The sequence below is a fragment of the Panulirus ornatus genome, chromosome 9, assembly GCF_036320965.1.
Source record: "Panulirus ornatus isolate Po-2019 chromosome 9, ASM3632096v1, whole genome shotgun sequence".
NCBI lineage: Eukaryota > Metazoa > Arthropoda > Malacostraca > Decapoda > Palinuridae > Panulirus > Panulirus ornatus.
In genome coordinates, this window is record NC_092232.1 from 46,105,223 (window position 1) to 46,123,658 (window position 18,436).

The window sequence follows — 18,436 nt, forward strand, 5'->3', positions numbered from 1 at the left end:
CTACCTGTGTGTGTAGGTTATTTGTGGCTGTTCGGTTGTAGAAGACCCGCAAGCCTCTCTGCCTCCTCTCTGGGTGGTGGCGGTACAGTCGTGCCAGATGCTCTCTTGATCTGGGCCCACATCGTACCGAGGGAGGTTTGCACGTTCAGCTCAGAGCACCATTTGAGCCAGCTTGCTTTCTTGATGCCTCTGGTCTCTTCTGTGGTAAGCCGAATTGTGCCCTGCAGAAAGTGTTTATTTGCATCGGTAGGTTGTCTCCTGTATTCTTTTTTTTCGGCCCTTTTTATCCTGTTGTTGACCTTCACTCTGCTGCCGTAGTACCGCTGGTCGTGGTGTCGTCTGGCTGAGGCCTTGGTCTTGGGTATAGCCAGAGCTGGTGCTTCTTGAAGGGCTTGAACTAATTCCTCGTGTAGACGAACCCTCGTCTGTGAGTGTGATGCCCGCCTGCTGTTGGTGCCCATCTTGCCATGTCTTGATTTTGTTTCTGAAGAGCTCCCAGTTGGCTTTTTAAGTGTTGTACCTCCATCTCGGTGGTGGAGGCGGAGGGAGCTTGTTGACCGATAGAGTGATCAGCGTGGCAAAGTGGTCGTTGGCGAGAGAAGAATGCAGCTGCTAGCGGGCTGAGTCACGAAGTGGGCGAGGAAGGTAAGATCGAGTTTCCCTCCCCTTAAGTGGGTTGGGTCGCCGTTGTTGAGGAGAGTAATCTCTGGCGTGTCAGGCATTGTGGGGTAGAGGTGCAACCCGTCTTCATTGATGGCGCTCGCTGAATTGAGGAAGGGATGGTCAGCGTTGAAATCTCCTCCTACCAGAGTGACGTTGTGCGCTGCCGATGCAAATAATTCCGTGACATCTAGAGAGCACCTCTGACTCTTGTATATGTCATAGATGTCACGGTCTTGCAGGGTGACTGTAATGGCTTGCGTTCCGACGTCCTGGCCACAAGGCATCAGGTACACCAACTCTGATTGGGATGTGCGAACTGACTAGGATCATGCAGCCTCTGGTCGGTGCCTGACCAAAGTGCTTCCTGTACACCTTATACCCACTGAAGTGGAAGCTGTGGTGATCCTGGAGGAATTGTTTCTTGTAGCAATATGATATCGAGGACTTAGCTAAGTGCTGCTGCATGGAGTGGATGTGTTGTGTTCCTGATTCCCTGAATGTTCCATGAACGGAATCTTCATGGTGGCGCTGCTGTCCATCTTTAAGATGGACCTTGTTGAGCGTCCCTGGTCCGAGGTTCCGTCTCGGTGACCTGTTTTTTGTGGGTCATCTCCTCTACGTCTTGCTGGGGTTTCTCGCTAGCCTTCTCTTAACGTAGGGGTACAAGAAAGTGGATTGCTGGGGTTTTTCGCTAGCCTTCTCTTGACGGAAGAGTACAGGAAAGTGGACTTCCTGTTTGGGGGGCCTCGGGGCTTTCTCTTCTTTGTGGCTGCGGGTGTTCTCTCATAGGGTTCTCTTTGGGATGGAGGGCACCTTGGCAGTTACTTTTATTTATTCCAGCGTGGATGTGGGGTCGCTGACTGGAACGGGGCTCTGGGTTTGCTGATTGGGATGGGGGATTTGGGGTTTTGACTGAAACGGAGGCTGTGGCCACTTGCCTATGTACGTTCCCCATCAGGGCGGAGAGCTGTGTCGCTTGGATCCTGTGGCCCAGACAGCAGTGCTGCCAGGCCTTCTGAGAAGTCGTGCAGGACCTTGCTTAGGTCTGACATGTGGATCATGCCACTCGGGATCGGCCGCTTGTTCTTCGCCAATGTCTTGGGTGGCGCAGGCGGTTTCTCCTCTGTGGCAATGGGGGGATATCGTAGGGAGTGCAGGGTAGTGTTCTGTATTCCATGGGGCCGCGGGCTGTTGCTGAAGCTGGCCCCAAACGAAGATCCTGGAGAGGGGCTGATATGCGGTTGTGGTGTGATTGGTGGGTGGAGAGGGCGCAGGCTTGGTGGCGTGCACCCTCTTTGTCTGCTCGGTTCACCTCTTGTTCCACTCGTATTTGCTCCTTGTTCTGTGTTTACGGAATGCACACTGTTGATTATTTGATAAATTCTACGATTTAGATAAAAAAAAGAAAATAAGCAGTTTAGGAAACATTCTTTCCATGACCTTACAAATGCAGCTCGCCAATGCAATAGGTCGAAAAGAGTTGATATTCATAAGGCGTCCGGAACCATTTGCGAATGGGATGACGTGCGCAAAGTGCCATGAGTTTGGAGACTTTCTAGACGTCCAAATCTCATTGTACAATGCTAACAACTTAGTCAGGTTAGCCTGTCGTTGGTTATCCCGCTGGGTCCTGGGCTGGAACCTTTACAGGATTTCAGGGCAAGAAGTAATTCATTAAAGGTAGATGAATCATTGTATGTTATAACTTTATCTTCTGTGGCAAAGTCAATCACTTTTTGCTCGACCTGACGTTTGTGGTGTAAGAAAAAAAAAATGTCAATCGTAATTGGTCGATCAGATAGAAAAGCGTCCTAAGGCTGGGTTGAGTTCTCCTGCTGTCACCTCTCGACTGGGGGCACAATTCTGTCCAACCAGCCTTCGTAAAAATGTACCAGTGGTCCGGCAACACCAGAAACACCTGTAAACACTCGCTTGTCTGTAAACACAAAAAAGAGATGAGTTAACACACACAAAATAGACACAAAGATAAATTAAAGTAGGAGTTGTCGGTAAATTCTTTACTAAGCTAGAAGCTAAGATAAGCAAAAAAAAGATGGTAAATAAAGGAAACCCTTTTTATTGCCAGATCTTGTGTGGGTTGGTGAACTATGGTCATGTTACTTGAGAAATATTAAGCATTGCTCTGTTTTTCTCTAACCTTTTACTTGTCGATTCTCCTCCAACTCAAAGATTTATTAATCAAGGGAATTTTTTTTCTCTTAGGTATACAGACATCTGAAAAGAATGCAGTACCTCGGTCAAAGCATTCAAAGCGCAATGCGCTAGTTTGAAATAACTTTAAGTTACTGCTGGACTGTTATCATTTTCTTTTATGAGTCTTACATAGAAAACGTATTTTACTACTAACCTTTGTATTTTTTCATACCTATTTCTTTCTAATTCAATGAAATCTCATTGAATCTTTTAAATCTATTTATCATTATTTCGAACTCTATGTTCTTATATTTATCACTTCTTATTTAACGATATTTCATTGAATGAGTTAACTCTACTATTCCTTCATTGATTCAATTAATGTGACGATCTACAAAACTGTAAAATATAACTTTTTCTTTGAAATTTTGATTAGTCTAATACCTGCATTACTTCTAGCTAGTGTGTCTGTTGTCTCTGGTTTTATCTATGGTCTTAGCTTTTCCGTGTGTCACCGAACACTTTCATAGAGGTTCCCTCTGGGAAAAGGCTCCTTATGACAGCTTACAAGCTGCTGGCTGGCTACCCTATCTTGACTATACACATTGTCTTATGTGGGGTTTCGGACCAGCATGGGGGAGCAAATCCTCCCTTTAGCAACTCCCATACAAATGGAGGGGTTTTGTTTGAAGCCATGTTATTAGAGGGCATTTTGTGATATGCTTTTTCATCTATGTCCCTCGCCTCGCATCCATACAGCACCGACAGGACTACTGTACTATGAAATGCCCATCTTTGCTCTCACCGACCGTGACCCTTCTCCCCACACACTCCTCTGTGTGCCTAAGACTTTCGCCCACTCACCCGCCCTATGGCTCACTTCAGCTTTCGTGGCTACATTTTCTGCCATGCCACCCTCCCACTTGTCTGAAACATCCGACTTCCTATTGGTTCTTACTATTGAAACTCACACCGTAATTAACCTACCCTTGAACCCTGCTGAACCCTCAAATCTTGCTTCATATTTACATTTAACCTCCTCCTCTCATACATTCAACCTCCTCCTCTCATACATTCTACCAAACTCAGACATCAGCTTCTGCAGATTATTTTTCACACGAATCTGCAACCTTTGCCGTGTCGACAGCAATCAACTGAGTCTCTCTCTCTCTCTCTCTCTCTCTCTCTCTCTCTCTCTCTCTCTCTCTCTCTCTCTCTCTCTATATATATATATATATATATATATATATATATATATATATATATATATATATATATATATATTTATATATATATATATATATATATATATATATATATATATATATATATATATATATATATATATATATATATATATATATATATTCCTGTCATGTTTCATTTCCCCGTGGACTCATCGGAATATACTTGATCATTCGTTCAATTGTAATCCTTTCCTATATATATATATATATATATATATATATATATATATATATATATATATATATATATATATATATATATATATATATATGTGTGTGTGTGTGTGTGTGTGTGTGTGTTAGTTCAGGTGTACGTCATCAAAACTGCCGGACTACAGTCATTTTCACGACGTCATACGCTGGCTGTTCATGTATTGGTCGTCCCGACCCCCGTCAGCCACGCCTAGTTGTCCACCGTAATATAACAAGGCTGTTAACAAGTCATCTCATAAGACAACAACGCAACTAAACCAGCAAAATCAAAGATAGACGCATCATTAATGGAGGGGGAAAAAAGATACGTAAAAGGCTCTTTTTAGGTGGATGTGTGTGTTGTGTTAAATGTGATGTGAATTGCTTGATCACCACAAAAAAAGGGTTATCAATTTCCAATTATCTTGCTGATTCCTTCTTCTTTTTTGCTTGTATAACAATTCCTGTCTGAATGTTTGCAAACTAAATTAACAGCACCAAAACTGAATGGAAGCAAATCACACGCATTTAGTATGAATAATAGCTTGTAATCTACGGTTAGCCTTTGGTATTGTATCCAAAATTCATGACACCTTTACATTTCTTTACAGTTCAGGGAATCAACTATTCAAGTATTACGTGTTATGGTTTTCCTTGGGAGTTACATAACAAAGAAATTCAAGGGCGTGAGTTTGATTTCAGTTTACTTTCTTATCCACAAAATAGATGGCATTATTATGGTGGTATTTAGAATTGTTTTGTGCATGGCCTTGTTAGGATTTTTTGTATTGCAATTACAGCTTCCTTGTCTCTTCTGTCATTGGCTAGGACGCGTCATATGTCTCTTCAGCCAATCAGGTTCCAAGATGCGTCTTTCGTCACACGAGCCCAGTAGTAATGTGCCTCATTTCGCCAGTCGAGCTTGGACCGTCCATGGCTCAGCAACATCCTGCGAAAGTTTTCATTAATTTTGTGTGACCGGTAATACTGTGACGTACGTCGTTGTCCCGTCATGAAGTATGTAAGTAAGCGGTCCAAGAACCCGGTTGCTGAATTTGAAGCGGTTCCAAAAGGTGGTTCGTTCTGTTGAAGAGCTGCACGAGGTAAGTGTGGAGGATTGTTGCTACCCAGCGGGTCTGGATCATGGCTGGTCGAGGCTGATATTTTTTTGAGACGTATTTTGCTACTGTGCTCATGAAGGGATCAAAGTTTGGGAGATGAAATTCCTTTCAGATTTTAAAGTTTCTTGCCCTCTTAGGCTGACTGAACTTATGTAAAGTTATGGCAATGACAATGTGATCATTCGCACTTGGGACCACTCTACCATTGCAAAAGTTATCCTGTTGAACGTTTTGGATCTGCCTGGTGTAGGTAAGTGAAGTTTCACCTTGTTTTGCATAATTCTTAATGTGTCTAGACTTTTACATTAATTTTTTTGGAATCTATGTTGACTTGTACTTTTTCAGGTATGATTCATGCATGCATCCACCGAATTTGGGGATTTAATGTCTTGGTTAAGGTAGGTTTATGGTATTACCATTTCAGAAATGCAGCGAATTTGAGAATTTTTGTCATGGTTAGGTAAGTTTGTGGTATTACAACATATTTTTTTTTTCATGTTTAGGTTTATAAAGTTGTTTCTGGGATATCCAGCGAATTTTGGGAATCTTAAGTCTTGCAATTCACTGGTTGTCCGAAACTGTATCTTTACCATTTTCAGTATGAATCCGGCCATTTTTTTTGTTTTTTTTTGTTTTCATTTACTTTTTCGAGAACAGTGGTTCTCTGTGGATCAAATGGTTCACTAGGGTGCCACACTTTACGTCAGGAGGACCACATGCAGCAAGAGGGTTCCATGTAGGCCCTTGTATATGTCTGGGGGAGGAAGGACTCTCAGGTCTTTAATACTAAGCCAACATTTTTTTTTTCTTTGGTAAATATATGAAAACTTTATTTGAGGTGCCAATGTAAGCCTCTTAAACTATTCGTAGCCATTTTAGAAATATGTCGTTTGCACCGGGGATGTCATGGGTATTTAAAAAGGCATTTAAAAAGTATTAATGGTCTTTAAATGCATCGTAGTGATTGTAAAGGTTTTTGTTGGGACGCAGATGTCAGACGTAACTGAAATGTGTAGTAAAAAATATTTTCTTAACTAGTTTGCTCAACTCTATTCATGTGATGTTATTAGAGGTGACAAGTAAATTGGGTTGTGCTAAGCTAAATTCTTCCTGTTCGCAGCCATTATGGCTAGGGATCCAAGGGTAAGGACAATGTCGTTCTCGCTCCGCTCAAATGTCTGCTTAATATTAACCGTTGCTTTCGCGTGATCGAAGCGAGCAAATTGTGAGCAGTAGGGTGCATGACCCGCTCATTGAAATACATGTCATATTTAACTGGAACCAGAGTGAAACCGTGAGCGATAGTGTGCATGACTCCATTGAAGATGCATGTAATGTTGAACGAGCGAGAGCGAACCGTGAGCGATAGTGTGCATGATCCCATTGAAATGCATGTAATATTTAACTGGGGCAAGAATGAGCCATTAGCGATAGTGTGTATAACCCCATTGAAATGTATGTAATATTTAACTGGGGCAAGAATGAACCATTAGCGATAGTGTGCATAACCCCATTGAAATGTATGTAATATTTTACTGGCGAAGAGCGAACCATGAGCGACAGTGTGCATGACCCCATTGAAATATATATAATATTACTGGAGCATCAAGCCTACAGTGGTAGAAAGCTTGGGAACCTTGATATAGGAAGAAGACTTGTTGGTTTTGTTTTCATTTACGAAAAGTGGAATCATTAAATTGAAGATTTTCCACACTGGAGAATCTTTGGTCATTTAAAGGGTAAAACTTTTAAAGATTTTACTGTATGAAACTGCTTTTTGACACCTGCCATACCATGCATAATCTGGTAAAGCTAACTTCATTGCAAACATTTTTGGGTCATTAATGTAATTTTTAAAGCATTTGGGTTACATTGAGGTAGGTTGAGTTTATTGGGCATTAATAGGTATATGTGGATACTTTATAACCTGTTGCAGTAAAGCAGGTATATGTTGCTACAATTATATTTATTTTTACCAATAAATTACAATACTTGTTAGCTTGTTGTATATATTATAGCTAAGTTGTGGGTGCTTTCCTTCACAGATTGATTTTAATAGGACATTTTCTATTTGATTAGAAACTTGCCATGATCTGGGCATTTTGAAGTGCCTGGCGAATGTTCTACAATTATATTTGTACCTATAAATTACAATACTTGTTAGTTTCTTGTATATATAATAGCTAAGTTGTGGATGTTCTTCACAGATTGATTTTAACAAGACATTTTGTATTTGATGAGAAACTTTCCATGATCTGGGCATTTTGAAATGCCAGGCGAATGTTCTATAACTATTGCCAAATAAGTCCATGGAGATATTAGATCCAAGTTAATGTAAACTTTTTTTAATTGGTATTATTGAACTGTCAGTTAAACTGTCTCTAGCATTAAAAGTTCAAATTTTTTGTAAACCTGAAAAAATCCAAACAGAGTGGGTGTTCTGCTTCCCAACCAAGATTTTCAAGAGTTGAACTGCTTAGGTTATATCTTTCCACAATTAAAGTTTTTCATTTGGTAATGGATGGTTTGTGTTTCTCGTGGTGCTGTGGTTTCCTCCATCAACAAGATTGACCATGATATTGCCGAAAAATGTTAGGCTTGGTTGAATATCAGTGTAAATTCAACTTGCTACTTTGCTTGATTAAAATTTGATAGAAATTATTTTTGGTCAAGAATTTGAGATCTTGGCACTGGTATCTTATGTTGTCTATTTGCATTCGTCTAGAAAAAGCATTAGAACATTTTACTTTAAAAGAAGAAAAGTTGTGCAAAAGCTTTGATTTTTATAAAGACATTTACCATGACCTGTCATTTTAATGAATTTATATATTGATACACATTATTTTCAAATTCTACATTGCATTGACTTCTCATCGAAGAAACTAAACCAAACCCGTACTTTATATTTTGAAACCTCTCAATTCAAAACCAACTAAAATCTCATTGTTTGGCAGGATTCCAGTTAAACATTGTAGATGCCTTTGAGCTTTAAACATTGAGAATGTCTGGTGCTGGCAGCAACCCATGAGAATTCTTGTTGGGACAGGGCTTCATTTGTTTCAATGATATATCAAACATTATTTCCATTTAGATGTGTAGCATCTGAGACTGTGGTAAAAATTTTTCAGGGACAGCAATACAGCCATTTTCATGGAGTGGTTATTAAATGATCACATAAGTGGGCAAACTTAGGGTTATAAATGAATCGAGCAAAGTCAGAAGCCGACTTGCACAACCACTGATTAGGTATTGCAGAAATTTAGGTGTATTTAATGGATTAGGATGCCTAGAGGGTGAATTACATCTAGTTTGATGCAAAGGTTAACCCAATGGCTCATCCACCCGTTAAGTGCCTGTTGTTCTCGGTGATCAATTGGAATGTGAATTAGAGGACATGGAAAAGGTGAAATCAAATCAGAGAAAGTGATTGAACAGATTGGATTAACAGTATGGTTATTGTGGATGAGGGAAGTATATTAAGAATATGCCTAGATCCAAGAGGTTTAGATAAGGCCTTGAAGAGGCAACACTATCCACTACCTACAATTGAAATATCAACCAGGTTAGCAGCTGCTAAGGTGTTTTATGTGTTGGATGCCAGCAAAATATTTTGGCAAATTAGATTGTTTTCTAAACTGCTTGTATTTCTTATTTTGGTAGATGCATTTCCTCTTTGGGATAAGTCCGGCTCCAGAAATCTTGGGGGTACATGCATGAATTGTTTGATCTTGGAGTGGAAATTATATTAGATGACATATTAGCTTATGGTAGTTCTGAGGTAACACATGATGAGACTAAAAGTCCTTAAGAGATGCTAGGAAAGAACACGGAAGTTGAACTGTGCCAAACTTCATCTTAAAACTGAGCAGGTAGAATACATTGGCCATGTATTAACAGCAGAAGCTTAAGACCAGACCTTAAGAAGGTAAAAGCTGTCATTTTCCAACTCCAAAGTTACTTAGATTCCTAGGAATTATCAGCTACTTGGGAAAGTTTCTCAGTATGTCTGAAATGAATGAATCTCTTAGAAGGTTATTGGAGGACACTGAATTTAAATTGGATGAACCTCATGAGAAATGATTTTTGAAACTTTAGCAAATGGTCTGTGAAGCACCAGTTTTCAGGTATTATGATGTATCTAAGTCTGTAACCTTGACTGTTGATGTCTCGGTATGCTGTAAGGGCTTTTATTCAGGAAGATCACCCTGTTGCCTATGCTGATAAGTCACTAACTAAAACTGAAATTATGCTCAAATTGAAAAGTTGACTGTTGTTTTTGGAGCTGAGAAATTTCATTATCTGTATGAGAGGAGTAAAGTGGTTGAAAAGAGTGATCATAAACCCTTTGAGTATTTTCAAGAAGTCCTTGTCATCTGCTCCTCCTAGATTACAGAAATTGCTTCTCACTCCAGTAATATTCTGTAGAGTTACATTATAAGAAAGGGAAGGACATTAATATAACTGATCAGAGTAGGGTCAACTGGGCTGAAGTGCAAAATGTTGATCTAGAGGTTCAAGTAAATCTAGTGACTGTAAGCAGCTAGACACTGCAGGTATAAGCTTGAAAGTTCTTAAAAGTAGGACTAAAGAAGATAGAATATTTCAGATGCTTAAAGACTTCACATTCAAGGGATGGCCTGATTGTGAAATGACACTCCATTAGAAGTCCATGCCTTTTGAAATTAGAGGTTAGTTAAGTAGATGGAATGCTGCATGAAATGAACAGAATGACGTGCCTAAGGAACTAAGGAGCAAGGTACTCAAGCACACACAGATCTCATCGAAGTATAGAAGTCTCACAGGTTAGTGAGAGAGCTTGTGTACTGGCCTGGAATGGGGGCTGAACTTAGACCTGCTCAGTGCTTGACACCTGTAATACTTATAGTAACCACCAAAACTCCCTTGGCAAAACTTGGAGCAAATTTATTTCAGATGAAAGGGAGAGGTACTTGTTGCTTGTTGGTTACAATAGCCAATGTTTTGAGTTTGACTTTTTAGAAAATACTCATTCTAGCACTGTTGTGAAATACTGTATTGTTTTGATAGGCATGGAATACCTCTGACTATTCGGTGACAATAGCCTGCAGTTCACATCTGTAGAATTTAAAGAATTCTGTAGGTTGTATGGACTAGACCACACCATTTCATCCCCCAATTATCCAAAACATAATGACCTGGAAGAAAAAAGTGTACAGACAGTAAAGCGGATGAAGAAGGCAGCCAAAGAAGGCAAGTTTCCTTACGTTTGCTTGATTATAGAAACATGTTGTGGGGACAGCAAGCCCCAATCATTTCCTGTTTGGTAGAACATGATCTACACCCCTCTTCTGAAGCCTTGTTACTACACGAGATGCAGGACCCATTGACTATCAGACACTGACTTCAAGATTTGCAAGATAAGCAGAAACTTTGTGATAGCTGTAAGCTATTGCCTGAACTGGAAGAGATGAAATTTGTTAGAATCAATGATGGCACAAGTTTAGTTATAAAAGGGTATAGTGGTTGTTCCTAGTTCATATTAGTTAAGAATTGTGACCATCAAATTTACAGGAGAAATATGCAGCAACTACACAAGACTGCACAAAGCCCAAATTCGCAAACTCTCCAGTCATTATGATGAAGTAACTGATGTATGTCATGAAGGTGCTGTGGCACTGTGAATCAATAGTAGATGAGCTGAACAGGAAGAAGTGACAAGTGCAGGAGACACAAATGGGGAAGGTACACCAAAGAGGAGTTAGCGTGATTCCAGTGAAGTTAGAATATCTAGGTTAGATCCATGAATGTATGATGTAAAAGTAATCCTTGTACTTTGCATATCTGAGTAATGTTGTGCAGTTTAGTTATTTTTTGGGGGGAAAAGATGTAATTTTATTTTATATGGAAAATATTTAATTTTATTATACTTGATTGTCGTTTCCCGTGTGACTGAGGTAGCACAAGGAAACAGATGAAGAATGACCCATCCACTCATATATATGCATAAACGCCCATACATATAAAAAACATATACTCATACATATAGACATGTATACACGTACATGTACATGCTTGCATTTTTCCATTCCTGGCGGTACCACACCCAACAGGAAAAAGCATTGTTACCCCGTGCTTCAGGGAGGTTGTGCCAGGAAAACTGACAAAAAAGACCACATTTCAGTCTCTCTAGCTGTCATGTGTAATGCACTGAAACCACAGCTTCATATCCAGACACCACAGACCTTTCCATGGTTTACCCCAGATGTTTCACATGCCCTGGTTTATTAACATTATAATTTCATTATTTGTGGCTTTTGTAACAGGCAATTATATTATATTGTAAAAGGACTTTTCATGTTGTACAAGATTAAGCAGAGATTCTGTATTGGTGGAACGATAGAAATAGCTTGGTACCACGTATGGAAACTCTGTCCCTCTGCCTTCTTTACCCAAAAGCTACCCTGACATGGCACATATTACAAACATCATTGTTTGTTCTAACTGTAAATGCAAATGATGATTGTCACCGTTATCACTAATGTATAACACTTCAAAAAACTTCCCTCTAAAATGTATGTGTATGATTTTCAGCTAAATTTAGCCTTGGGAATATCCCTCATTAGTGTCCAGTAGTAATCTGCCAACATAGAGGAGTTCCGCTTTTCTTGATACCACTTTATGTTGAAAATGTCCTGGTGAAATATTTCACCATGCTTATCACTGACTTCCCCAGAATTTTATGGGAAAGTCTAAGCGGGTCCAAAAAGTGAAATTTTAGAATCCAATGGCATCCCAGAGCTTTATATGAAGTCGGTAGATCTTGTACATCACAGTAGTTTTCTGATCTGTGATTCCCTAAAAGATTTTTGCATGCACCCTTGAATGACAGCCATGCAGTTTTTTCATCTTCATTTAGCTTGTCAAACTTTCCATCCTGAAGTTCCCTGATAAGTGGTCCTACAAAAATACCCTCTTCTATTTTGCATTGCTGATTCTGGGGAATTTATTCCTCAGATATGAATCCATGGCCAGTTATGTCCATACCTTTGACAAAGGTTATCAACCCAAGATTAATGTGCAAAGGAGGCAGATATTCTCAAGATCATGACATTTTTTCCATGGAGTCTGATGATCGTTTTGGCCACATTTTCTTTCCATGATTTTTCGTGTCCCTCTTCATGACACTATTCCTCAGCTGTCCTTTGTGATTGTTAGATTCCTGTTTCTTGTAAATTTCTTGGTGCACTTTTAAATCCACTAAGTCATTGGTGTTTCTTTGAGTAGCAACAGAGTCTTGTATTCTAGAGGTAGGTTTTTCAATGCCATTGGCATGAGTAGGATGTCACTGTTGGTTTCATCCGCTGTCTTTAGTGAAGTTACTGCCCAAATCACATAATCACTGTTTTCTTCATTGGTCATCTTCAGTGAGGTCAACTCTGTGTATAAAGCAATGATTTTACAACCTGGCTCAGGCACAGATAATTCTTGAATGTGTGGCCTCATAGCAGATGGTAAATTAGGATATTTAACATTATGCTTAGATTTTGTTGTTCATATTTCAGGCAGTAGTAGTGGTCCTAAATGTGATTTTTGGGTTCTCCAAACCACTGGAATGGCAAAAGGCATATGGCATCAACCTTTTGCTTATACTGAGAAGCCTGACACATGTTAGAACATATAGGGGCCCAACTTTTATCCTGATCACCCACTTTACAATGAAAGTAATGCTCATAGCATTTTTTAATGGTATAAATGTTTTTGCAATGTGAATGTTGGTTCACTGCATATGTAGCAGAAAGAATTCAGACTACACAGTTTCTTGGCATTATAATTGTCGATGGGGTATCAGCACAACACCTGAATACACAAAAGCACAGTCTGTCTACAGAATGGAAAAGACAATGTATACACGTTTAGCTCTAGCCTGCAACTGACAGAACGTTTTGGTATATATTGCTGTATAAATGTCCCAGCATTTCCAGTCATGTTTCTGCAGGCCCCTGGTGACTTTTATCTAGGCTTGTGCTTTCAGAAAGAAGCAGATGCACTTAAATGATGAAAATAGCAGCGTTACTTTGTTTCAGATGCTATGCAGAGCACTGGTACATTGTATATACTGTATGTAATGATATACGAGGATGCTGAAAAAATGCTATGGATGATAAATTCTGAAAGCATATTTGGATTCAGCATGCAAATATGCACAAGATATTCTTTCTTGTTTGACACTTTTTTTTTTTTTAGTATAATGCATGATAATCACATCACCAGCACTGTTTCCATTGGGGTCTATTAGGCTCTGGCTTATTGTTCCTTTTACACTGACTTTTTATGACCTACCTTTCCACATGAAAAACATTTGAGCCTAATACTTGAATCCTTTGACCTAGCATTCATGACAATATTCCTCAGCTGTGCTTTGTGGCTGTTGATTAGTCTCAGGCACAGGTAATTCCTGAATGTGAGGTACTGGCCCCAGCAGATGGTAAATTAGAACATTTAACATTATGCTTGGATTTTGTTGTATCATTCATATTTCGGGCATGAAGTAGTAGTCCAAGGTGTTTTTTGGGGTTCTCCAAATCATTAGAATTGCAAAAGGCTTATGGCATCAACCTTTTGCTCATACTGAGAAGCCTGACATGTCACAACAAATATGGGGGCTCAACTTTTATCCTGGTCACCTATTTTACAGTGAAAGTAATGCTGAGAAATTTTTGAAGGGTGTATAAGAATGCTTTTGCAATGTGAATGTCTGTTCACTGTGGATGTAGCAGAAAGAAGTCGGACTATGTACACATTTTCTTGGCATTATAATTGTCGAGGTCTTGGCAGAACACTTGACTACACAAAAGCCCAGTCTCTCTACAGAATGGAAAACACACTGAATAAATGTCCTGGCATTTTCAGTCTTGTTTCTACAGGCCCCTGGTGACAGAGTTCTAGCCTGCAACTGAGAGAACTACTCAGGAGTGGGCACTGAATAAATGTCCCGGCATTTTCAGTCGTGTTTCTGCAGGCCTCTGGTGACTAATTTATCTAGGCTTGTTCTTTCAAAAAGCAGCAGATGCACCTGACAATTGATGAAAATAGTGTGTGTTAAACTGTTTTAAATGCTCTGTAGAGCACTGGTACATTGTATATACTGTATGTAATATGTGAGTGCTTGAACAGAAAACTATTGAAAGACAGATTCTGAAAGCATATTTGGATTCAGCATGCAAAAATACAAGATTTTTTCCATGGGGCAAAATCTTTGATTTTTTTTTTTTTTTTCTTAGTATGATGCATGATAATCACACCACCAGGACTGTTTCCATTGGGGTCTATTAGGCTCTGGCTTATCTTTCCTTTTACACTGACTTTTTATGACCTACCTTTCCACATGAAAAACATTTGGGCCTAGTACTAGAATCCTTTGACCTGGCATTCATGACACTATTCCTCAGCTGTGCTTTGTGGCTGTTGATTCGTCTTTTCTAAATTTCTAGGTGCACTCTTAAATCCACTAAGTTATTGGTGTTTCTTTGAGTCACAACAGAGTCTTATATTCTAGGGGTAGGCTTTCCAGTGCCTTTGGCATGAGTAGTTTCATCTACTGTCTTAAGTGAAGTTACTGCTCTCTGCCCAAATCGCATAATCAGTAATGTTTTCTTCACTAGTCATCTTCAGTGAGGTCAACTTAGTGTATAAAGCAATGTTAGGCACTGGCCTCATAGCATATGGTAAATTAGGATATTTAACAGTATGCTTGGATTTTGATGTTATACCATTCATATTTGTCAGGCAGTAGTAGTAGTCCCAAGTGTGATTTTTGGGTTCTCTCCAAACCATTGGAATGGCAAAAGGCATATGGTGTGAACCTTTTGCCCATGTTGAGAAGCCTGACATGTCACAACAAATTTGGGGGCCCAACTTTTATCCTTGTCGCCCACTTTACAAGCATTGTTCATAGCATTTTTTAATGGAGTAAAAGTATATTTTGGTAATATGAATGTCAGTTCACTGCAGATATAGGTGAAAGCATTTGGACTATGTACATAGTCTCTTGGCATTATGATTGTCGATGAGGTCTTGGCACAACACTTGAATACACAAAAGCACAATCTGCCCACAGAATGGAAAAGACTTTATATACACATTGAGTTTTAGCCTGCAGCTGAGAACTTCTACTCAGGAGTGGGCACTGTATAAATGTCCCAGCATTTCCAGTATTGTTTCTGCAGGACTCTGGTGACTCATTTATCTAGGCTTGTGCTTTCAAAAAGCAGCAGTTGCACTTGACAAATGATGAAAATAGCCAAATTTGTTAGTTTCAAATGCTCTGTAGAGCACTAGTACATTGTATATGCTGTGTGCTATGCGAGTATGCTGGAACAAAAAAATTTGGATACAGATTCTGAAAATATATTTGGATTCGGCATGCAAAAATACAAAAGATATTTTTTTCCATGGGACAAAGTCTTTGTTCATTAGTTTTTTTCTTTTCGGTGTGATAATCACACTACCAGGACTGTTGCCATTGGGGTCTATTAGGCTCTGGCTTATCTTTGCTTTTACACTGACTTTTTATGACCTACCTTACCACATGAAAAACATTTGGGTCCAATACTTGAATCCTTGGACCTGGCATTCATGACACTGTTCCCCAGCTATTCTTTGTGGTTGATGTCTCTCTCCTAAATATCTTTGTGTGCTCTTAAATCCAATAAGTCATTCGTGTTTGAGTCACACCAGAGTCTTGTATTCTAGGGGTAGGCTTTCCAATGCCTTTGGCATGAGTAGGATGTCACTGATAGTTTCACATGCTGTCTTCAGTGAAGTTACTGCTGTCTGCCCAAATCATATGATCAGTAAGGTTTTCTTCATGTAATCTTCAGTGAGGTCAACTTGGTGTGTAGAGCAATGATTTTAGGCTCGGGCACAGGTTATTCTTTAATGTGAGGCACTGGCCTCATAGCATATGGTAAATTTGAATATTTAACAGTATCCTTGGATTTTGATGTTATACCATTCATATTTGTCAGGCAGTAGTAGTAGTCCCAAGTGATTTTTGGGGTCTTTCCAAACCATTGGAATTGCAAAAGGTATATGGCATGAACCTTTTGCCCATGCCAAGGAGCCTGACACGTCACAACAAATATGGGGGCCCACCTTTTATCCTGGTCACCCACTTTACAATCAAAGTGATGCTCATAGCCTTTTTTTAATGGTATAAAAATGTTTTGATGTGAATGTTAGTTCACTGCAGATATAGCAGAAAGAATTCGGACCTATGTACACAGTTTCTTGGTATTATAATTGTAGATGAGGTATCGGCACAACACTTGGATACACAAAAGCACAATGTCTCCAGAATGGAAAAGACACTGTATACACATTGAGTTTTAGCCTGCAGCTGAGAGAACTACTACTCAGGAGTGGGCTCTATAAATGTCCTGGCATTTCCAGTTTTGTTTCTGCAGGCCCCTGGTGACTTGTTTATCTAGGCTTATGCTTTCAAAAAGCAGTTGCACTTGACAAACGATGAAAATAGTAGAGTTTAATAAACTTTGTTTCAGATGGTCTGTAGAGCACTGGTACATTCTATATGCTGTATGTAATATGCGAATATGCTGGAACAAAAAACAGTGGACACAGCTTCTGAAAGCATATTTGGATTCAGCATGCAAAAATACACAATTTTTTTCCATGGAGCAAAATCTTTGTTGCTGAGTTTTTTTTTTTTTTATAATCCAACCACCAGGACTGTTGCCATTAGGGTCTTAGACTCTGGCTTATCTTTGCTTTTACATGCTGACTTTTTATGACCTACTTTGCCACATGAAAAACGTTTAGGTCTAATGCTTGAATCCTTTGACTAGCATTCATGACATTATTCCTCAGATGTTCTTTGTGGCTACTGATTCCTCTTCTAAATTTCTTGGTGCAAGAGTCAGGCTGAGGATGCCCTCTTGTGTGGTGCCATTTTCGAGGGGCTTGTATGACGAAATGATTCCTTGGAGTCGTGCTCGTTCTTAGTGGTGCGTCAGGTCGTCCTGGATCCACCTGATGAGCTTCCCCTGGATTCTCTTCTCGGGTAGATTCTAACATCGGCAGCGGACTGGCGAGCTCGAAGGCTTTTCCATTCCAATGGAAGTTTGTGTGATGTCCACGAGGCGTCGATGACCTGCAGCAGTGCCTAGTGTCCAGCTTCTCCGGCGTGGCGCAGCATGGAGTAGGTTATTCTGTCGGCCCCTGGTGCAGTGTCCCTGCTCCGTTTCATTGCTTGAAGGGCCTGTCTTTTGTGTCTTTCGTGCTGTTTGCTTCCCGTATAAATTTTTCCTACCCTCTGTCTTGTTTCATCTACCTGTGTGGGTAGGTTATTTGTGGCTACTCGGTCGTAGGAGAGACCTGCAAGCCTCCCTGCCTCCTCCCTGGGATTGAGATGAGCAGGTGGTGGCGGTACCGTCGTGCCAGATGCTCTCTTGATCTGACCCCATATCCTGCCGAGGGAGGCCTGGTCATTCACCTCAGAGCACCATTTGACCCTGCTTGCTTTCTTGGTGTTTCTGGTCTCTTTTGTGTTCTGGATTGTATCCTGCAGAAGGTGGGGGGGGGGGGTGTTTCCTGTATTTTTTTTCTATTCCTGTTGACCCCTGTACTTGAGCTCCTCTACTTTGCTGCAGTAGTACCAATGGTCTTGGTGTCCCTTGGTCTTGGAGATGGCCAGACCTGCTGCTTCTTGAAGGGCTAGAACCAGTTCCTTGTGTAGACAATTCTCGTCTGTGATAGTGTGATGCCCGCCTGCTGTTGGTACTCGCCTTTCCATGTATTTATTTTTCTTCTGAAATGCTCCCAGTTGGCTTTTTTGGGTATTGTAACTCCATCTCTGTGGTGGAGGCGGAGGGAGCTTGTTGACAGATAGTGGTCAGCGTGGCAAAGTGGTCGCTGGCGAGAGAGGGTGCAGTTGCCAGCGGGCTGGGTCTTGTGAGCAGGAGAGGAAGCTGATGTGGTCTCCCTCCTCTTGTGTGGGTTGGTTCGCTGTTGAGGATATTGTCTGGAGTGTCGAGCAGTGTGTATCCTATCATTGATGGCACT